The sequence below is a fragment of the Bos mutus genome, chromosome 25, assembly GCF_027580195.1.
Source record: "Bos mutus isolate GX-2022 chromosome 25, NWIPB_WYAK_1.1, whole genome shotgun sequence".
NCBI classification, from domain to species: domain Eukaryota; kingdom Metazoa; phylum Chordata; class Mammalia; order Artiodactyla; family Bovidae; genus Bos; species Bos mutus.
The window spans coordinates 39,590,362-39,613,252 of record NC_091641.1 but is presented as its reverse complement, the minus strand read 5'-3'; the positions used below and the strand labels follow the sequence as shown (position 1 = coordinate 39,613,252).

The following is a 22,891-nucleotide window of genomic DNA, read 5'->3' as shown; positions in this document are numbered from 1 at the left end:
ACCCCTGGGTGCCCGTGCGGACTGAGGTCAGGACTTGGGGGAGAACCCACCAAGGGCGGAAAGCCGGAGGGCAGAGCCCAGGGCTGGAGGCCAGCGGGGACCTGAACCTAGCTGTGGGATTCACCTTTGTGGTTTTACGCTGGGAGTGAAAGAGCTGGTCTACCTGGAGTAGGAGAACTTAGGGAGGAGGCTGCTGGCATTGCAGGGGGGTTGGGGTGTGCAGCAGTCAGAGTGGGATCAGTGTGGATAAGACCCCAGGAGTCTTCGGGGCCAGAAGGAGGAGGAAGGCTGGAGGATCTGCGGTTCCTGTCTCAGCTGCCGCTGTCTCCCCAGCCCTTTTCCTGGCACAGGTCCCCACGGGGACCTCCCCACCCCTCTTGTGAACCTACCCAGGCTGGATAGAAGAATTGGGGGGAGGGCAGGGGTCCAGGCTGGGGCTCACCCCCACGTCAGCATTGTCTGGATTTCCTATGTCCCCCCGCCCACCCAGGTCTCGCAGCTCCAAATGGCTTTGGACCAGGTAGGGAGGGGACCAGGGGAAGTTGAGGGGGGAGGCCCGGAGGGGGCACTCCAGGGTCCTTGACCTGCCGGTCTCTCCTCAGGCTTTGGAGGGGTCGGGAAACCCCAGAAGCCAGGTGAGTCCCGCTCTGCCCTGTCGGGCTCTCGGTCGGTCTGTCTGTCCGTCCTCTCTGTGTCTGTGCTCCTTTCAAGCCCTGCTTCAGTCTCAGGCCTCTCGCTGTCTCCCCAGGATTCAGGACTGGGAACGGAGCCCAGCCGGGTGAGGCCCGGAGCTCTAGGGCCTGAGGGCTCACCCAGGGGGTGGTGGATGAAGGGGAGGGGGCTGCCCCTGGCTCTGAGGGAAGACGGGATCCGGGTGGACTCACTGGACATTCTCCTTGTCCCCAGGCCTTGGAGCAGGAGGGCTGAAACCTCAGAAGCCAGGTGAGACCCGCTGTCCCATCTGGGGTCCCACAGCAAATACTCATTCAGCAGCCAGGTGGTGGGGGGGCACATTCTTGGGAGGAGGGGCCAGAGGCAGACCGTGCCCCACTGAGAAATCTTTAGCTAGGGCATCCCAGAGAGAGGACCAGAGAGGGAACAGGCTCTGGAAGTGGCCACGGGCCATGGTGACAAGAGCCCATGCTGAGAGCAGAGTATGTGGTTGATGAAGGGATGTCAAGGGCCCCCTTCCTGCCTGGTTGGTGGGGGTGGGGGTGACACCAGGGGGGACCCCAGGCAGGCAGGATGGCTTTCAGGCTCCACAGGGAGGCTGGACACCAGGACGAGGACCTGCCCAGCTGGGGTGGGATGGGGGGTCCGCATCTGGGCCTCCTCTTCCATCCCCCCGCCCCCAGGCCTTTGAGGGGCAGGATTGATGAGGGATTGAGAGGGGCTTGGGGAGAGCCTCTGGGACCCTGGTTTTGCCTGGGCTCTGGAGGGGGCCACTGGGACTTGCCTGGTGGCTCAGATGATAAAGAATCCGCCTCCGCAATGCATGAGACCTGTGTTCAATCCCTGGGTTGGGAAGATCCCCTGGAGAAGGAAACGGCAACCCACTCCAGGTCTCTCGCCTGGACAACCCCATGGACAGAGGAGCCTGGTGGGTTACAAGTCCACAGGGTCTAAAGAGTTCAACACAACTGAGCGACTGACACTTGCCCCCCATCTTAGCCAGGGCCCCAAACTCCTTTCTCACCCCTCCCTCCCCCACAGGCCCCCTGGCTCAGAATGGCTACGGAGCAGGTACCAGAGGGTTGGGAGAAGCCAGTGTCGGGGTGCTGGAGCTCTGGGGTGGTCTGTCACCTGCTCCCCATTTTTCTCCAGGCTTTGGAGGGGGTGTGCAAACTCAGAAGCCAGGTGAGCCTCAGCCCCACCTGTGTCTCTGTCCCCTACCTGGAGTTTGCGGCCCCTTCCCCCCCTCACCTTCACCTCCATCTGTCCCCCCAGGATTTGGGAATGGAAACGGACTGGGAGCTCAGCCAGGTGAGAGTGGTGGAGTCTGGAGGCTTCCACATGCCTATGTCCTTTCCCGCCTCCTTTCCAGGCCTCATGAGGGCTGGGGAATGATTGAGGGGTGCTGGGAGGAAACCCCAGGATTCCAGCCTTCTGGCTTGGCTTCCGCCTCAGCCAGACCCCAAATCCGCCCAGCTCACCCTTCCTCTCCCCACAGGCCCAGCAACACCGCAGGGATATGGAGCAGGTAGGAGCAGAGGGGCCCTCGGGTGCCCAGGATGGGGGGTTTTGGGCAGGCTTCTCCCCCTGTTCCCATGTCTTCTTCAGGCTTCGTGGGGAGCATGAAACCCCAGAAGCCAGGGGAGTCCTACCCTGGCCTCGTCTCTCTCCATGGACCCCCGGAATCAGAGTGCCCCCACCCCCTGCCTCCTCGCTCTAAGATCTGGGCGTGGGTTGAGCGTGGGCCTTCCCGGGGCAGGGGGTCCGGAGGGCAGGCTCTGAGTAGAGGGCAGACGAGGCTGGCTTCAGAAGCCAGGTAAGGGGGAGACCCCCTGGAGCCCCCTGCCTCGTCTCTCTCCTGCTTTGAAGGGGTTCACCTTCAAACGCTGCCCTCCTGCCCCACTTCCCTCCCCAGGCTACGGTAATGGAAACGGACTGGGAGCCAGGCCGGGTGAAGGTAGCTGGGCCCGGGCCTCAGGGGGTGGGGGTGAGAAGGGACGTGAGAGGTGGGGGCCGCAGGAAACTGAATCTTGGGGCCTAGGGGTCCAGGGAGGCCTAGAGGAGTCCACGTCAGCCCCCCTGCCTGCCCAGGCCTAGTGGCATGGGAAACCCCAGGTGTCAGAGGCGAGCAGGCTGTCCTGACCCTCCTGGGTCCCTCTGGCCTTCTCCCCCTTCACAAGTGGAGGGTGTCCAGGGGCTCCAAGGACCCTGGGGAGAGGAGGGGGCAATACCGAGGGGCCCCCATGCTGGCCTCACCCCTCAGCCTCACGACTAGTCTTATCACCGCCCCCCACCCTGCACAGGCCCTGCGGCTGAAAACGGCTATGGAGCAGGTAGGGGGGCCCTGCCCAGGGAGGCAGCGGGGGCCCCGGGGGCCCGGGGGCCCGCACTTACTGTGTGTCCCTCACCAGGCCTGGCGGCCGGCGTGAAGCCCCAGAAGCCAGGTGAGCCCGTCTTAGCCGCCTCTCCCTGTCTCCCCAAAACCCTGAGCTTCCCTGCCTCCTTTCACATGCCCACCTCCATCTCCCCCGCCCCCCCAGGATTTGGGAATGGTAACGGACTGGGCGTCCAGCCAGGTGAGACTCGCGGGCTCTGGGGTGGAGGTCGTGCCTGGGCATTCTCTCCTGCCTCCCTCCAGGCCTCTGAGGGTCAGGATGGGTGATGGGGTCCCCACCAGCCCCCCAGCTCAGAACTGAGGAATTGGGAGAAGCTGGAGGCTAGGCGAGAAGGAGAGAAGAGGGGGCAAGGGCTTAGATCCTGCTCTGAGGCGCCCCTCCTGGGCTCCTTGGAGAGGGTGGCCATGTAGCAGAGGAGGCTCCAAGTTCTCTGGTCCCTACACTGGGAGGAAGGGGGCCCCAGTTTCCGGCTTCCTGTGCACCTCAGCCTCTCCCCGCCCGGTCCCCACAGGGCCTGCAGCTCCCGTCGTCTATGGCCCAGGTACAAGAGTGGGTGCTGGGGGGCAGATGGAGGGGGAGAGGCTCAGAACAGGTCATGGTCCCTCACCTGCTCCCACCTCCTTCTTCTCTAGGAGTTGCTGAGGCCATGGAGCCTCAAAAGCCAGGTAAACTCTCCTTTTCTCTCTACCTGCCCTGTGATACTGTGATTTGTAAGAGGAAATAGGGCTTCCCAGGTAGTACAGTGGTAAAGAACCCACCTGCCAATGCAGGAGACACAGGAGACATAGGTTTGAGCCTTGGGTGGAGAAGGAAATGGCAACCCACTCTGGTATTCTTGCCTGGGAAATCCCTTGGACAGGGGAGCCTGGCGGCTATAGTCCATGGGGTCGCAAAGAGTTGGCTGCTGCTGCTGCTGCTGCTGCTAAGTCACTTCAGTCGTGTCCGACTCTGTGTGACCCCATAGACCGCAGCCCACCAGGCTCCCCCGTCCCTGGGATTCTCCAGGCAAGAACACTGGAGTGGGTTGCCATTTCCTTCTCCAATGCATGAAAGTGAAAAGTGAAAATGAAGTCGCTCAGTCGTGTCCGACTCTTAGCGACCCCGTGGACTGCAGCCTACCAGGTTGCTCCGTCCATGAGATTTTCCAGGCAAAAGTACTGGAGTGGGGTGCCATTGCCTTCTCCGAAAGAGTTGGCTATGACTGAGCAAATAACAACACTGGGCAGATGACCCCATGGAGGTGCTGGGAGTGGTGTGCTCAGAGGGGATGGGAGCAGTTAAGTGCCTGCCTACGGGTCTAGTCCCTGCTTTTCTAGTAAATCGATTATCTGATAAGTAAAATGTTTCCCTGTGTTCTGTGAGCTGCTCTAACAAATTAATCAAACCCCTCTCTAAGGAGGGGGTCATGGGAATCTCTGATCTACAGCCAGCTGGTCAGAAGCACAGGTGACAACCTGGACAGGAAACTGGTGGCAGAAATGCGGGGTGGGGTGGGGGGAGCAGTCTTGTGGGCCTGAGCCCGTGACGCTGTCATCTCCAGGTCGACCCTGGCAGACTCGAGTCACACTGCAGGGCCCCCCGGTGCGGTCTGGACTTGCTGTCAGGATTGGAGCCCCGCCTTCTCTCTACCCCCAGAAACCATCTCCTCCCGCCCTTGCTCTTCCTCGTAACCCCTGCCTCTGTCTCTCCAGTTTACAGGAATGGACTGGGAGCTGGAGCTTTCCCAGGCCAAGGGGCCCAGCCAGGTGCGGGGCAGGGGCAGGCCTGGAGTTCTGGGGGGTGGGGAGGTGGCCCCACTGGATGAAGAGCTGGGTCCTTGGGAAGAGGAGGGGCAGGGTGGGGTCCACGGTCACTCAGCCTCTGCTGGTCTCCCCCCAGGCCTGGGAGGGATCGTGAGCCCTCTGAAGCCAGGTGAGTCTATCCTCTTCTCCTCTGCCCTCTCTGAAGCGTCCTGGGCCCCTGCCCTCATGTCCACGCTTCCTCCCAGGATACACGCCGCCGCTGGGGAACGGGCCACAGCTCCTCCCAGGTGAGTCTGGTGGGGGCCTGGGGTGGGGGGAGAGTGCTCCTTCCGCCAGGAGGGCTGGTTGGGCCTGAGGTGCCCTCCGTCTCCCCTGCAGGCCTCGGAGTGGGTCTGAAACCTCAGAAGCCAGGTGAGCCTCCCCTCCCTGTCCTGCACCACCTCCTGCCTCTCCTTTCAGAACCCGCCTCGCCCCCACCCCCCACCCTCGCCCAGTGCCCTTCACATCCATTTCTCCCCTCCAGGATATGGCAACGGCAATGGGCTGGGGGCCCAGCCAGGTGAGACAGGGGTGGAACAGAGGGAAGTGGGGGAATGTTGTTGGATGCTGGGGCGGGGTGGGCAATAGCAGGAACCACAGCAGGCGGCTGAGTCCTCTTGTCCCCAGAGCAGACTGTGACCCGTGGAAGCTGGGCTTTTTCTGACATGGCTACTGTCCCCCTGGCAGCACCTCATCTGCCCTAAAAGCCACCGCAGGTCATGGCTTGACCAGGTGGAGGCCAGGAGGGCAGCCTGGAGGCGGCGCCGGCCTGGGGTCACTGCCCTCTCCCTTCCTCCCCATCGAGGTCCCTGCAGTAGTGGGGTTCTTGCCAAGCCTCCCACTCCAGGGATCCCTTCTGGTAAAGGGGGTGGCTGGGGCCTGAAATCCCAGCCACCTCTCCCAGGGCAGGATGGCAAGTTCCCAGGTCAGTGCCGACTGGGGGACCTGAGCGGCCATGGTGGGTAATTGGTCCCAGGAGGGGCTGGGGTTGGCTGGGCTGCTCAGAAGCCCCCTGGCCCGATCTCCAGCAAGTCAGTGAAGAAGAGCCTGAACCCTGGCCCTGAGACCCCGTGTGACTGCCTGTATGACAGCACCCCCGGCCCCAGCCCTTCCCCCGTGGCTTCCTGGGGCATACCCCACCTGCCTCGCCAGGGGCTCACTCCTGTCCCCTGGCCTTCCTTCTAGTGCCTACTCCAGCCCTCCAGTGGGGACCGAAACCTCAGGAAGCAGGTGTGTGTCTGTCTGCTCCCTCTCCGTGCCAGATGATGCCATTCCATCTCCCTTGTTTCCTGGCGGCCTCAGGTGTTCAGGCGTCTTAAGGCCAGGAAGTCCCTCTCTGAGTCTACCCTTGGTCTCTCGCGCTGCTTTCTGACTTCATGTCTTCTGATTTCCATTCCCTGGGGATGAGGAGAGTCCCTTCTGCCTCAGAGTCCCCAAGGTCCACACACGGGCCCCAAGGAGTGAGGGCAAGTCGGGGTCCTCCCCACTCACCTCCATTTCCCCTCACAGGGTACCAGCCCCCGAATGGCTACGGACCAGGAGCAGGACTGGGTGAGGAGGCCCTTCTGAGCTTCCCCTTCCCATTCCCCCTTTCCCATCCCCTGCCTCCGCCAGCCCAGGTTATCTCTGACCCAGCCTCCTCTCCCCCAGGCTTTGGTGGTGGCCTCAGGCCCCAGAAAGTCGGTGAGCCCCCTGGGCCCCCATGTTGGGCATGAGTCGCACCCCCTCACGGCGAGCATGGCTTGTCTGTGTGTCTGTCTCTGTCCGTACTTGCCAGGCTCTCGCATACTAAGCGCTGGGCCACATGGATGGCCAGAGCCTGTGTGGTGTGGGTCCAGTCTCAGGTCAGAGTAGAGTGACCAACTGAACAGGTGGGGAGGGAGGTGCCCGGGGTTGGGGGAGCCATGGCTTCCTGAAACTGGGCTGTCGCCCTTAGCTGCCTGCAGGGGCAGGATTGTGGGAGGCCCTCTCTAAATTGCCTCTGAGTCAGTCGGTCTGTCTGCCCACCCCTCCCTGTCTCTCCATGAGCAGGTCACCCTGCCCCCACCCCCTGCGGCCCCCGCCCCTCCCCAACCAGCCCCCCTCCCACCGCTTTCCTGCAGGTTTGGGCTACGGCAACGGCAACGGTGGTCTGGGAGCCGGGTTCTTCCCTGAGGTCCGCCCACAGCCAGGTGCCTGGGGGGCTGGGGGTGAGGTGGGGGGCTTTGGGCTCAGGGGTGCTCGTGTTTCTGACCTTGTCTTTCGTCCTCCAGGGTTCCCAGGGGCCGATGGCTTTCTGAACGGTGAGTTGGGCCTAAGCGACTGAGTGCAAGGGGGTAGGGAAAGGGCTGGTTCTCTCACGAGTGTGGGGAAGCTGCCCCTGTGCTCCCCAAAGTGGCCACTCCAGGCCCTGGACGAAATGGTAAGACACACTGAGAGGGCAGAGGGGGCCCTAGCAAGGCCGGTGGGGACCAGGCCAGGTGGGCAGGGGGCTTTGAGAACCAGGAAGGACCAGCGCATCCTGGACACCCAGCTCCAGAGGGCAGGGGTCCCAAGCGGCTCTCCTCCTTCAGGTCAGGCTGCGGGCCTGAGGGGCTTTCCCTGGCCCTCCCTCCGGGCCTGGGGGGCTGCCTTGAAGCCTACATACCGGGTCGGAGGCACATACCCAGAAGTCGGGAGCCAACCAGGTAATGGGGTGTGCGGAAGAGTGCTGTTGCCGGAGTGGCTGCAGGGAACTGGGCTCTGGGCCCACCTGACTGCCCTGCAGAGAGGGAGGCGGGCACTCCCGGCAGAGGGCGTAGAGGTGGGCATGAGGGACTCAGTATCCTCACCTCCATCTCTCCCCCAGGGCCCTATGGGCAGCTGAGGCCAGAGCTGGGCCCTGGGCCCTTGGGTGAGTAGGGGTCTCCCAGGGCCTTGGGTAAAGCTGGGAGTGAGCAGAAGGACTCCGAAGTCCTCTGCTGACCTGGGTGCCCTGGCTTGTCTCTGTGCCTTAGGAGGCCCTGAGGTGAAAAGAGGCAGCAATGGCCCCCTGGGAAATGGCTTTGGAGGTGAGAGGGAACTCAGGGCCCCGCCCCCAGCCACCCCATGCCACCATCATCAACCCTCCGGGCTGCACTGGGGGCAACCCCGACCTGTGGGAGGAACAGATAGTGGCTCTCTGGCCACCTGTGGGTGCCTGGTGGGTGGCTGGCCCCAGAGATCCGATAGAGGGCCCGTGTCCCCCAGGAGGTGAGCAGGGGCCAGAGCTCAGCTGGGCCCTGCTCTGTCTATGCCTAGGCCGCTGACTTCTTGGGAAATGCTGAGCACCCGAGCACACCCACGGCCTGTCCTGAGCGCCTCTGCATGCAAGCCTGGTCTTCAGGCAAGGCCGGCCAGACCCTCCGGCTTGGCCTCTGGCCTGGGGTTTCCTGCAGGCTGGAAGTCTCAATAAAGGCAGTGTGCTTCCCTGTTTGCCTCTGTGTGCTGTGTGGGGGGATCACCAGCTGGGCTGGGGGACCGCCTGGGCCTGCAGCCTCCACCCAGCACCTTATTCATTCCTTCAACAAACATGAACACAGCTGTGTGCCAGGGGCTGTGCTCCAGATAGGGGCCACATGAGCATAGAACAAACTCAGGCCTGCTCTCAGGGACAACACATGGTCACAATGTAGAGATGGAGCCATGTCCAGGTTAGGGGACTTGTGTGTTACACATTGTGTTCATGCTCAGTTGAGTCAGTCGTGTCTGACTCTGCGACCCTATGGACTGTAGCCGGCCAGGCTCCTCTGTCCATGGGATTCTCCAGGCAAGAATACTGGAGTGGGTTGCCATGCCCTCCTCCAGGGGATCTTCCCAACCCAGGGATCAAACCTGCATCTCCTGCATTGTAGGTGGATTCTTTACCCACTGAGCCCCCTGGGAAGCCCACATGATACATTAGGACTTCCCTGGTGGCTCAGCCAGTTAAGCATCTGTTTACAATGCGGGAGACCCGGGTTCAATCCCTGGGTCAGGAAGATCCCCTGGAGAAGGAAATGGCAATCCACTCCAGTACATTACTTGTGTTTTAATTGATAATTAACTTACTAAAATGATCCACTAAAAATTTAGTTTTCCTTAAGCCTTTATACTTGCTTCCAGATATCATTGTATTGATTCATTTTATAATTTGGATGTAAAACTCACTTTCACATTCTTAGATTAATACTCAGATTATAAATTTGTCAGATCAGCTTCTCCCTAAATATTTAGCATGCTTTACAAGCCTGATACTCAATTCCCTTAGACACTTCAAATAATTATGCACATAATCTACTTGATCTCTTAACAGGGTTGGGGTGTGTGTGTGTGTACAAATCCTAAGCACTTAAGGGGTTCTTGGAAATCACTCAGACATTTAATATCTCAGATTACTGAACACTTTCAAACATTTTAAAAAGCTAGTTACTAATCCAGTATCAGTAATCAGTGCTACTTGAATGCTTCTTTTTCTCATCCCACGATTATAAATTTAATCACCCAGAAATGTGGAAGCAAATTTATTCTCCTAGGCTGGGTCCAGAATTGAGGTTGCACAACTGGGGATTAATCTGCTCTTCTGAACTTTGACCTGGGGCTTGGGTGGTCCCAGAACCAGTGTCCTTGAGTCTCTGTTCTGAGCTATGCCTCCCCCAGTCTACACCTCTTGAAATCTGGTGAAGTTTTACCTTAACTGAAAAATTTGAGCTGAATAGAGTTGATGGGATTTGCCACCCAGGGAGGAACTCAGATTGTTTTTCTATGGTGTGATTTAAGATAACAGATAATAGACCAAAACCTGACTGCAGTGTGCGCAACCTTGAGGAGGTTGTGTAAACATTATTGGAATTCCAGCCTGATATCTCTTGAACGTGAAGTCGCTCAGTCATGTCCGACTCTTTGCAACCCCATGGACTGTAGCCTACCAGGCTCTTCTGTCCATGGGATTTTCCAGGCAATAGTACTGGAGTGGATTGCCATTTCCTTCTCCAAGGGATCTTCCCAACCCAGGGATCAAACCCGGGTCTTCTGAATCGTAGACAGACGCTTTACCATCTGAGCCACCAGGGAAGTATCTCTCAGCCTACCTCATTTAATTTGCTCTATTTGAGAATCATTGTAGGCTTTTGCTTTTTCATAAAAGTATTGATTCTTTGGGCTTCCCCTGCGGCTCAGACGGTAAAGCGTCTGCCTGCAATGCGGGAGACTTGGGTTCGATTCCTGGGTCGGGAAGATCCCCTGGAGAAGGAAATGGCAATCCACTCCAGCACTCTTGCCTGGAAAATCCCATGGACGGAGGAGCCTGATAGGCTACAGTCTGTGGGGTCTCAAAGACTTGGACACGACTGAGCGACTTCACTTTTTTTTTCTAAGAAGCTCAGTCGGTAAAGAGTCTGACTGCTATGCAGGAGACCTGGGTTCGATCCCTGGGTCAGGAAGAGTCCCTGGAGGAGGAAATGGCAACCCACTCCAGTATTTTTGCCTGGAGAATCCCATGGACAGAGGATCCTGGCAGGCTACAGTCTATGGGGTTGCAAGAATTGAACGTGACTGAGCAATTAAGCACACATTGATTCTTAAAATATCATCCTGTGGACTTTCCTAGTAGTATAGTGGATAAGAATCCACCACCAATGCAGGGGGTACAGGTCCAATCCCTGGCCAAGGAATATTCCACATGCCAGATCAGATCAGATCAGTCGCTCAGTTGTGTCCGACTCTTTGCGACCCCATGAATCGAAGCACGCCAGGCATCCCTGTCCATCACCAACTCCCGGAGTTCACTCAGACTCATGTCTATCGAGTCAGTGATGCCATCCAGCCATCTCATCCTCTGTCGTCCCCTTCTCCTCTTGCCCCCAATCCCTCCCAGCATCAGAGTCTTTTCCAATGAGTCAACTCTTTGCATGAGGTGGCCAAAGTACTGGAGTTTCAGCTTTAGCATCATTCCTTCCAAAGAAATCCCAGGGCTGATCTCCTTTAGAATGGACTGGTTGGATCTCCTTGCAGTCCAAGGGACTCTCAAGAGTCTTATTCAACACCACAGTTCAAAAGCATGAATTATTTGGCACTCAGCCTTCTTCACAGTCCAACTCTCACATCCATACATGACCACAGGAAAAACCATAGCCTTGACTAGATGAACTTTTGTTGGCAAAGTAATGTCTCTGCTTTTGAATATGCTATCTAGGTTGGTCATCACTTTCCTTCCAAGGAGTAAGCGTCTTTTAATTTCATGGCTGCAGTCACCATCTGCAGTGATTTTGGAGCCCAGAAAAATAAAGTCTGACACTGTTTCCACTGTTTCCCCATCTATTTCCCATGAAGTGATGGGACCGGATGCCATGATCTTCATTTTCTGAATGTTGAGCTTTAAGCCAACTTTTTCACTCTCCACTTTCACCTTCATCAAGAGGCTTTTTAGTTCCTCTTCACTTTCTGCCATAAGGGTGGTGTCATCTGCATATCTGAGGTTATTGATATTTCTCCCAGCAATCTTGATTCCAGCTTGTGTTTCTTCCAGTCCAGCGTTTCTCGTGATGTACTCTGCATATAAGTTAAATAAGCAGGGTGACAATATATAGCCTTGATGTACTCCTTTTCCTATTTGGAACCAGTCTGTTGTTCCATGTCCAGTTCTGTTGCTTCCTGACCTGCATACAGGTTTCTCAAGAGGCAGGTCAGGTGGTCTGGTATTCCCATCTCTTTCAGAATTTTCCACAGTTTATTGTGATCCACACAGTCAAAGGCTTTGGCATAGTCAAGAAAGCAGAAATAGATGTTTTTCTGGAACTCTCTTGCTTTTTCCATGATCCAGCGGTTGTTGGCAATTTGATCTCTGGTTCCTCTGCCTTTTCTAAAACCAGCTGGAACATCAGGAAGTTCACGGTTCACATATTGCTGAAGCCTGGCTTGGAGAATTTTGAGCATTACTTTATTAGCGTGTGAGATGAGTGCAATTGTGCGGTAGTTTGAGCATTCTTTGGCATTGCCTTTCTTTGGGATTGGAATGAAAACTGACCTTTTCCAGTCCTGTGGCCACTGCTGAGTTTTCCAAATGTGCTGGCATATTGAGTGCAGCACTTTCACAGCATCATCTTTCAGGATTTGGAATAGCTCAACTGGAATTCTGTCACCTCCACTAGCTTTGTTCGTAGTGATGTTTTCTAAGGCCCACTTGACTTCACATTCCAGGATGTCTGGCTCTAGGTGAGTGATCACACCATCGTGATTATCTGGGTCATGAAGATCTTTTTTGTACAGTTCTTCTGTGTATTCTTGCCATCTCTTCTTGATATCTTCTGCTTCTGCTTCTGTTAGGGCCATACCATTTCTGTCCTTTATCAAGCCCATCTTTGCATGAAACATTCCTTTGGTATCTCTGATTTTCTTGAAGAGATCTCTAATCTTTCCCATTCTGTTGTTTTCCTCTATTTCTTTGCATTGATCACTGAGGAAGGCTTTCTTATCTCTTCTTGCTATTCTTTGGAACTCTGCATTCAGATGTTTATATCTTTCCTTTTCTCCTTTGCTTTTTGCTTCTCTTCTTTTCACAGCTATTTGTAAGGCCTCCCCAGACAGCCATTTTGCTTTTTTGCATTTCTTTTCCATGGGGATGGTCTTGATCCCTGTCTCCTGTACAATGTCACGAACCTCATTCCATAGCTCATCAGGCACTCTGTCTATCAGATCTGGGCCCTTAAATCTATTTCTCACTTCCACTGTATAATCATAAGGGATTTGATTTAGGTCATACCTGAATGGTCTAGTGGTTTTCCCTACTTTCTTCAATTTCAGTCTGAATTTGGCAATAAGGAGTTCATGGTCTGAGCCACAGTCAGCTCCTGGTCTTGTTTTTGCTGATTGTATACAGCTTCTCCATCTTTGGCTGCAAAGAATATAATCAATCTGATTTTGGTGTTGACTATCTGGTGATGTCCATGTATAGAGTCTTCTCTTGTGTTGTTGGAAGAGGGTGTTTGTTATGACCAGTGCATTTTCTTGGCAAAACTCTATTAGTCTTTGCCCTGCTTCATTCCATATTCCAAGGCCAAATTTGCCTGTTGATCCAGGTGTTTCTTGACTTCCTACTTTTGCATTCCAGTCCCCTATAATGAAAAGGACATCTTTTTTGGGTGTTAGTTCTAAAAGGTCTTGTAGGTCTTCATAGAACCATTCAACTTCAGCTTCTTCAGCGTTACTGGTTGGGGCATAGACTTGGATTACTGTGATATTGAATGGTTTGCCTTGGAAACGAACAGAGATCATTCTGTCGTTTTTGAGATTGCATCCAAGTACTGCATTTCGGACTCTTTTGTTGACCATGATGGCCACTCCATTTCTTCTGAGGGATTCCTGCCTGCAGTAGTAGATATAATGGTCATTTGAGTTAAATTCACCCATTCCAGCCCATTTCAGTTCGCTGATTCCTAGAATGTCGACATTCACTCTTGCCATCTCTTGTTTGACCACTTCCAATTTGCCTTGATTCATGGACCTGACATTCCAGGTTCCTATGCAGTATTGCTCTTTACAGCATCGGACCTTGCTTCTATCACCAGTCACATCCACAGCTGGGTATTCTTTTTGCTTTGGCTCCATCCCCTCATTCTTTCTGGAGTTATTTCTCCACTGATTTCCAGTAGCATATTGGGCACCTACTGACCTGGGGAGTTTCTCTTTCAGTATCCTATCATTTTGCCTTTTCATACTTTTTCATACTGTTCATGGGGTAGAGCAACAAAGCCCATGTGCCACGACTACTGAAGCCTGTTCGAAACCTGTGCACCGCAAGAAAGAATAGCCCAACTCTAGTACAATTAGAGAAAGACTGCATACAGCAACAAAGACCCAGTGAAACAAAAAATAAATTAAAAGTATTTCTAAAAAGTCACTTTGGGGTCACCTCACATCAAGCAACAGTCTGAAATGGTATAAAAAATTAAGTAAAATTAGGGAAAAACAAATCATCTTGTGTTTCTCTGCCCTGAGATGTGGAACAAACCACATCATCTCTACTAGAGAACAGGATTAAGAGCAACATCTGGGTAGAGAGGCCACTAAGCACTGTCTCAGAGAGGGCAGTGGATGCTATCCCTTCTAACCAACCTAGAAATGTTCTAATAATTTATTGTTGTTGTTTTATTTGTTTACTTTTGGCTGTGCTGGGTCATCTTTGTTGCAAATGGGCTTTCTCTACTTGCGGCAAGCAGGGGCTATTCTCTGGTTGCAGTGTGCGGTTTCTCGTTGAGGTGGAGCACTGGCTCTAGGATGCGGGCTTCAGGAGTTGTTTCCTGAGGGAGCGAACCAGAGTCCCCTCCATTGAGAGGCAAATAACCACTGGACCACCAGGGAAGACCCTAATATTGTTGTGGTTTTTTTCCCCCTAATATTGTTTTAATAAAGATTTCTATATTCTGACTTCGGGCTTCCGGCAGGTGGTGCAGTGGTAAAGAATCGGCCTGCCAGGCAGGAGTTACAAGAGATGTGGGTTTGATCCCTCGATTGGGAAGATCACCTGGAGATGGAAATAGCAGCCCACTCCAGTATTCTTGCCTGGAAAATTCCATGGACAGAGGAGCCTGGTGGGCTACAGTCCTGTGGATTTCAAGGAATCAGACATAACTGAGCACCAGAACCAACCTGGTTCCTGGCTGCCTCTTGAACTTCATATTCCGACTTTAAATCGGATCGACCATTTTTCCTTTTTTTCTTTTGTCACCAGTTTGTCTTTTATAACCATTCTTAATGGCACCCCACTCCAGTACTCTTGCCTGGAAAATCCCATGGACGGAGGAGCCTGGTAGGCTGCAGTCCATGGGGTCGCTAGGAGTAGGACACCCCTGAGCGACTTCACTTTCACTTTTCACTTTCATGCATTGGAGGAGGAAATGGCAACCCACTCCAGTGTTCTTGCCTGGAGAATCCCAGGGATGGCAGAGCCTGGTGGGCTGCCGTCTATGAGGTCGCACAGAGTCGGACACGACTGAAGCGACTTAGCAGCAGCAGCAACGTTACCGCAAATGCTACATGTCAAGCTTTGCTATTGAGTTGGTATCTTTTCATCTTTTCTATGGGCTTCCCTGGTGGCTGAAACGGTAAAGAATCTGCTGCAATGTAGCAGACCCGGGTTAGACCCCTGGGTCAGGAAGATCCCCTGGAGAAGAGAATGAGAACTCACTCCAATATTCTTCCCTGGAAAATCCATGGAGTCGCAAAGAGTCGGACACGACTGAGTGACTAGCACACACATGTACACGCACAGATCACTGGATGGAAATTTGCATGGATCTTGACCCACAAAGAGCATCTCTTAAGGACAAACCCCAAAAAAGAGGCGATCCATAAGATCTGTTCTAGGGCTGTCACAGGGGGAGGAGGTGGGGGTCGGGGCGTCGAAGCTGGGCTGCAGAGGCTAAGTGGACGCTCAGGCCAGTTGGGGGCGCCCACTGAACACGCAGTGTCTGTTCTCAGGGATAGTGGGGATGAAGCCTGTGGCACCTTGGAGCACTGTGATTGGCTGGGGCTGAGGGAGGGGCGGGAAGAAGGGCTAGACAGAGAGCGCTACTGTCTCTGATTGGCTGTCAGTGATAGCTCCTGACGCCGGCGGGAGAAATGTGTAGGTCGCCGGCGCACTGGCCTTTGATTGGCTGGAGTGCGGCAGCGCACGACCGATTGGCTGGGCCTCTCTCAGAGCGACGCGTGGCCACCTGCTGGAGGGAGAAGGCCTCGGCGAGCCGCGCGCTGTGGGCTCTGGAGCTGCGGCTGTGGCCAAGCTGGCTGCCCGGCTTCCCCGCTCCCGCTCGCATCCGCGGCTGGCCCGCGCCCGCGTCCACTCGCGGCTGGGCCGGTCCCCCGTGTCGCTGTCCCTGACCCCCCCGCCCGCGCCGTCCCTGCCTCACCCGCCGTTGCCGGGACTCCCTCCGGGCTTGAGCCCCGCGCCGCCGCCGCCGCCGACCTCGGCACTCGCCCTGGCGGAGCTGCCGCCGCTGCCTGCGCTCCCGCTGCGGCCCGCGCCGCTGGCTCCCTGGGGCCCAGGCGCCCACGTGGCGCTGCCGGAGCTGCCGCCCGAGGCCTGCGTGCCCGCGCCACCCGCTGCCGCGCTCGCCCTGCAGGACCTGCCGCGGCTCCCCGCGCCCGCGCCGGCGCCCGCGCACTTGCCATTGCCCCCGCTGCCAGAGGCCGCGGCCGCCGCCACTCCCGGTCCCGTGGGCGCGCGCGGCCGCCCGCCCCTCATCGCCGAGCCGCCCCCGCAGCCGCTGCCGCCGCTGCCTGCACGGCCCTCGCCCTTCAACCTGCTGGCGCCCCCCGTGCCTCGAGACTCCTGGCCACTGCCCGCCTTCCCCCCGCCGCTGCCGCCGCCGCCGCCGCCCCCGCCGCCCTACTTCTTCTTGTCTCCTCCCTGCTGAAGACCCGGCCCTCCCCGCCCAGGAGGGGCTGCGGGCGGGTAAGTAGGCAGCCCTACCTGGACCCAGGGACTGTGCCCCTCGCCGCCTTCCCCTCGGGCAGGTTCAGAAGGCGTGGGTCGGAGCACGGCCTGGGGAGAAGGGAGGGCGTGTCCGGAGCAGCTTAGGTTGGAGAAGGAAAGATCGGGCCTGAAAATAAACTCATTTGAAGATTGGAGTCATTTCTTCCATTTTTTCCTACTGCCTTACAAGAAGCCTCTGGCCTGGTCATTTGAGAATGGAACTAATTCCCTGTACTGATAAACTGGCTGGTGATCTGGGCGGGTGGGGCTGAGGAGCCCACAGCACACCGCTCGAGAAAATGAAAACAAAAAACTTGAAATACTTTTACTGCTGCTGCTGCTAAGTCACTTCAGTCGTGTCCGACTCTGTGCGACCCCATAGACGGCAGCCCACCAGGCTCCGACGTCCCTGGGATTCTCCAGGCAAGAACACTGGAGTGGGTTGCCAGTATGCAAAATGTCTCATTTTCTCTTGTATAATAAAAGGTTTGAATACTATCACTAAAGTCCTCTGCTCAAGTTTGTATGGCTTCTTGGAAACTCAGACATGCCTTCTAAGTCTTAAGAAGTCAAACTTTCAGCTGAAATAGATCCTAGGGTCCCCTGGGCCTGGGAGCACCAGGAAACCAGTGGTGCTGATGGACAATCGATACTTGGCCTTGTAACAGGAGTGTCACATGCAAGGGCTGTGAAGTCACACCGACAGGATAGGAAAGCTCCCAGGGTGAGTCATGAGAGGAAGCCCCTGTCCTCTCCGCATCCTTACCACCCGCTTTCACCCCCCTTCTCCCCAGCGTGTACAGCACAGAATAAAGTTCCCTTTGTTACTCAGGTGGCTTGGGCTCAGGTAACCAGGCAGACGCCCTATCTCAGTGGGCTCTTCTACAGCAGATCAGGAGTGGTATCAGGAAGCCAACTTGACCTCGGCGGACCTCTGAGAGCCTGGGACCCAGGAGCAAGAAAGGAAGTGGATGAGTTTCCCGAGACTGCTGTAGCAAACCACCACAAACTGGGTGACTTAAAATAGGAGTTTATTCTTTCCTGGTTCTGGAAGCCAGAAGTCCAAAATCAGGATGTCCCCAGGCCACACTTCTTCCCAAGGGTCTAGGGTAGCATTCTTCCTTGACGTTTCTGGCAGTTCCATGTGTTCCTTGGTTTGTGACTCCATCACTCCAAACTCTGCCTCCATCTTCAGAGGACCTTCTCCCTTGTATCTGTATCTCATATCTCACCCCATCTTTTTTCTCTTATGACACTTGCCATTGAATACAGGGCCCACCCTAAGTCCAGAATGATTAAGGATTAAGTAATTAAGGATCTTGAGACATTCCAGAGCTTGGGTTGTTCAGTTGATAAGTCGTGTCTGACTCTTTGGGACCCTGGGGATCACAGCATGCTGGGCTTCCGTGTCCTTCATCATCTCCCGGACTTTGCTCAAACTCATGTCCATTGAGTTGGTGATGCCATCCAACCATCTCATCCTCTGTCGTCCGTCCCCTTCTCCTCCTGCCTTTAATCTCTCCCAGGGCTTGGGAGCCACCCTCATCTATACAGGCAGTGTCCTCCTGCTGTGGGGCTGACCCACCTGCCATGCTCTCTTTCAGTTTCCCTAAACCGTGTTTTAGGCTCTATCCTTTGCTAAACCTGAGACTTGGGTGCCCTTGGAGTCCCTGAGCAGGACCCAACAGACCTAGTGTCTTGATAAAGCTCTCAGTGAGTGAAAGTCGCTCAGTCGTGTCCGACTCTTTGCGAGTCGAATTTGTGAACTCTTTGCCAGGGAATTCTCCAGGCCAGAATACTGGAGTGGGTAGCCTTTCCCTTCTCCATGGAATCTTCCCAAGCCAGGTCTCCCGCATTGCAAGCGGATTCTTTACCAGCTGAGCCACAAGGGAAGCCTCAGTGACGAACGAGAAAAATAGACTGACTTTCCCCTGAGCTGAACGGTGGCCCAGTCCCCATGGCTGCCAGCTCACTGCTTCCTCTCCCCTCTTTGTGTCCTATGGCCCTCCTGCCCTCTGAGCCAAGACTCAGACAGTAAACAAAGACAAGACAACGTGGGCTCCTAAAGAAGACAACATTCTCAGAGCTTCAGATGGATAACTGCTGCTGGTGGAAAGCTGACAAGTATGACTGATAATAAAGTTAATCGTTACCCAGTCAATGGAGCCGGCACAGGTTTACAAGTGAAACTGTCATTATGCTCACACACACACACACACAATCAATACCTCCAATAAATCCTAAGATATGCAGGGCACATGGGGCCTGGGCCAGTGGCCCTAGAGTTTGGCAGGGCAGGCTTCTCCCTCTGGTTTATAGCCAGGTGACACCGAGATTAGGCAGTTGTGAATTTGCCCAGTGAGACCTGTGTGGGGTTGACACCAGGTCTAACCCAGAGTCCACTGATCTGTGGGTGGCAAGCCAACACAGCCCTTTCTGCAACAGGGACACATGCTCGCGTACTAAGTCACAAAGTCTCGTGCCCACCTCTTTGCAACCCCACGAACTGGGCCCCGCCAGGCTCCTCCATGAGATTCTCCAGGCAAGAATCCTGGAGTGGGTTACCATTTCCTCCTCCAGGGGATATTCCCAGCCCAGAGATGGAACCCGAGTGTTTTATGTCTCCTGAATTGTCAGGCAGGTTCTTTACCACTGGCATCACCTGGGAAGCCCCGCTATAGGAACGCGGACAGGGTGAAAGTGACCCCAGGTGGAGGGTGGCTTCCCGCATAGTCAGACGCAGGGGGATGTGTTTACGGAGGCTCAGCCCGGCCATGGACAGATGGCACTGCCTCGGGGAAAAGCGCACCAGGAGGCCCAGCTCACCATCGGGAAGTTCAGTGATGCTGGGCATGGAGCCTGTGGCTTTGAAGTTGGTCTGTGGTTGCACCAGGCTTGTCCTGTTTCCCACGTGTTTTCTTGGCCAAGTTCCTTCACTCTCTGAGCTTCCTTCCCTGCCTATAAAATGGGGATGTGAGCTCAGGAAAATTATTACTGGGATGTCAATTTCCTCTGCTCCTTTTGGTTCAGCAGCCGGGGGCTTTCTGCCTCTATATCAGGGCCTCAGGAAATGGGGTGACACAGCCTTTGGGGTTGTTGTGCAGCCCCCATAGCCACCTCCTGACCCCTGGTGGCTCTGGTCAGTTCCCCCTCTTTTGTCCTGTTCCCCTGTAAGGGGATCGAGATGGACTATAGGGTTGGCACTGACCCCTCCCCCCTCGCCTCCATCTGAGCCCCGGTCTCTTGGGCCCACCTGAGCCTCCAGCCCCTCCGCCCTCCTGAAGAGAACAAAGGTTCGATTTGGCTCTTTCACTCGGTTTCCTCCCCGCTTCTCCCCGCCCCCCAACCCCTGAACAGCAGGGAAGGTTCCCCTCCCACCTCTCTCCCTGGAGGCGGCGATTCCTGGGGACTTGGTAAATTGTCATTGAGATGGTAACTTCACAGTGGGGGTGCTGGTCTCTCCCCAACAATGGCCTTCCAACCCGAGTCCCTGCCCCTCTGTAGACCCCAACTTTAACCCTTCAGTTCCCAGATCCTACTGAATCAAGGCTGACCAGAAAACCCTAGAGAGGGCCCGGGGCCTCCTAGCTGTGGCCTAAGGAGGGCTGAGGGCTGAGGGTGGGCGGCACATTCCAGCCCCGGTCCTCCCCCCTCCTTGTTCTCTGACGAATGTCCCCACGTTGACTCCCCCTCTGAGCTGTGGGAGTAGGTGCCTTATCAGGAGGGAGAAGAGCAGAGATGTGCGGCAGGTGTGGCTGGGATTGGTCTCTGGGGGCAACAGTGAGAGGGGGCATCTTCATCTCCTGAGCGCCCACCTCCCACGAGGCTGCACGAGGGGCAGTGTAGAGGGTAGATGATGGGATCTAGGAAACCTAGGGGCTGCTTAGTGCCATCTCTGGGCACAAGCTTACCTGGTGTGTGCAGTGCTGCCACGAGGCCCTGTCGCCTAGGTGGGGCGGGCAGGCGGGCAGGGTAGAGCCGCCAGTGGGCTTGGTGGGCCTCGAAAGCAAGGCGTCCCTGACGCTTCTTCCCTGGGCTTCCCCGGTGACTTAGACAGGAGAGAATCTCCCTGCAATGCAGGAGACCCAGGTTCGATCCCTGGGTGGGGAAGATCCCCTGGAGGACGAAATGGCAACCCACTCCAGTATTCTTGCCTGGAGAATCCCACGGACAGAGGAGCCTGGAGGGCTACAGTCCATGGGGTCGCACAGAGTCAGACATGACTGAACGACTAACACAGTAAAGCCAGTTCTGACTGCAGGCTGACCCACTGTCCCCGTCCCCCGCACCCTGATGCAGGACTCTGCTCAAACTAGTAATTACCAGGCAAATCAAGATGAGCTGGTGGCCTTATACTCTGGGCCAGAGGCAGACTGTCTCCAGGCCTGGAGAGAGAAAAGGCCCCAGGCTGGGGCTGTCCAGGATGGGAGGCCTTTTGTATGCGCGGGTCGGTGGGCCCTCCTGAGAACGGGGCTGGTTCCCGCCTGACACCTACCCAAACCTGTGTGACTGGATTCCTGGCAGCCCTGGAGGGAGCCCACTGAAGGCTTGCCTCTATTTGCCCTTCTTCTTTCTCCACATTCCCCCTTCCCCCATGAAATGTGAGTCCTCAGGGGCCTGGACGAGCTGGACAACCCACCCTTGCTTCCCCCTGCTCATCCCAGCCAGCAGGGAGCTCTGGTTATTTCCCAGCCTTTGCATCAGCACCCTCCTCCCCACTCTCAGGCCAGGGCAACCAGGTTGGCCAACACTCTGCTCCTCTCTGGGCAAGGTCTCTGCCCGTCTCTGGGGAGGCTCCCCAGCCACTGGAGTCCACCTGTCAAACCCTCTGATTGGCACTGGCCTCAGTCTCTCCGCCTGCAATGCTGGAGGCCTGGGTTTGATCCCTGGGTTGGGAAGATCCCCTGGAGAAGGGAATGGCTACCCACTCCAGTATTCTGGCCTGGAGAATTCCATGGACTGTATAGTCCATGGGGCCTCAAAGAGTTGGACAGGACTAAGTGACTTTCACTCACTCAGTCTCTTCATTTAAGGGGGAGGGATTCTCCTGCTTTTCTGGGGGTGCCCATCCCTTTACAGATCTGATCAAGATATAAACTTCTTTTCCAAAGAATTGCTGAAAGCTGTTCCCAGAGCATTGCAGCCACTTGAAGTTAGAATTCTTTGTAAATGCAGCCCCACTGGGTGGACGAGGAGGACAAGGGGATGACCTCTCCCCCAGTGTCCCAAGCAGAGCAGAGCAGAGACTAGGTGTTCGTGGGGGGGGCGGTGCCCTCCCATCCCTGCCCCCATAGGCCAGATGAGCTCCAGCTTCCGCAGGGAGAGTGGGGGGAGAGGAGAGGCTCTCCCCCTGGAGTCCTCCCCATCACCCTGGAGATAGGAATTTTTATCAGCCCCCAACTCCCTTTTCACACAATAAAGCTCAGTGCTTAATACCAAGGGAGGGGCTTGAAGGAGCTTATGCCTCCCCCCTAAATGAGGGGCTGCTGTTTGTGGGTCCTGTGAGGTTTCTCAAAGGGGTCTTTGACCCAGGGAGGCTTGACCTTCTATGAATTTGCTCCTGGCTGGGGAGGTGGGTAGGTTGGAGGGGGAGCGGGAAGGATTTGAGCCATGGTCTGTGTGACCCCCAGGCTGGGCTGTTTCCACAAGGGGAGTCCTGGGCTCTGATGGGGTCTTCAGGAAGGGGTGTGCGTCCTGAGTTCTGCGAGGCAGGGCTCAGGGACTCCCAAGTCACCTGGGCCTCACCCACCTCGCCCTCCCCTGTGGTGTCTCCCCAAACAGAGCCGGGCGCTGGGCTGTCCCCCAACCAGGGTTCACCCCCTTCTACTCTCCCCCTTCCCCCACCATCACAAGAGGCTCTTTATCCCCCGGCCCCACGACACCCTCAGCCACTCAGCTCAGCCCCCAGTGGCAGCAACAGGAGGGGGAAGGCACACCTGAGCTGAAGTCAAGGTAGTGGTGGGGGGTGGTTTTCTAGGCCGTTGCCTGGGCGATGCCACCTGAGCTGGGCGCCAGGCACCTGTCGCCAAGGGAACAATGCGGGCGGGGCCCTCTCCCTCGGGAGCCGCCAGAGCCACTAGGCTGAGACGGGAGATGGATCAGATTCCAGAGAGTGCTGGGTGGGTGGGCTGGGGGGACAAGGGTGTGTGATACTGGGGAAGCTGGTGCATCTGCAACATGAAACAGAAACAAAATGGGGAGGGGGAGAGCAAAGACAGCGGGGGGCCGGGTTTCAGGAGGCTCAGCATGGTGCCCAAGGGGTCCTCCCACTTTCAGCCTGAGTCAGGGCCAGTCCTGTCTCCTCCTCATTCCTTTGTCCCTGCGTCCCCACAGGCGTGGAGGTTCTTTCCTCCCTGGTTCGTTCCTGGTCACCAATCCCCCTGCGACTCTGAGCCCCCCCACCCCCAGCCCTGCCTCCTCCCATCACTCTGGCTCCTCCCCCTCCTCGGCCTTAAAACCCCTCTTCGGCAGCCAGGAGTCCTCAGGTGGCACCGCCGAGTGAGCTGCTCAGGCCCAGAACCTGCACCAAGCCCCGTCAAGGGACGTGGCTCAGCTTGGCTCTCCTCTGCCGGCAGGTGGGTCGGCGGGAGAGTCTG

The 22,891-nt window shown here is 56.2% G+C and overlaps 1 non-coding gene across 1 annotated transcript; it reads right to left on the bottom strand.

Moving 5' to 3' along the window:
• Window positions 1-9,826: 9,826 nt before the first annotated feature.
• Window positions 9,827-9,898, bottom strand: TRNAR-ACG (transfer RNA arginine (anticodon ACG)). Its single transcript has one exon. It is a non-coding gene; the product is annotated as a tRNA-Arg (tRNA).
• Between the last annotated feature and the right edge of the window lie 12,993 nt (window positions 9,899-22,891).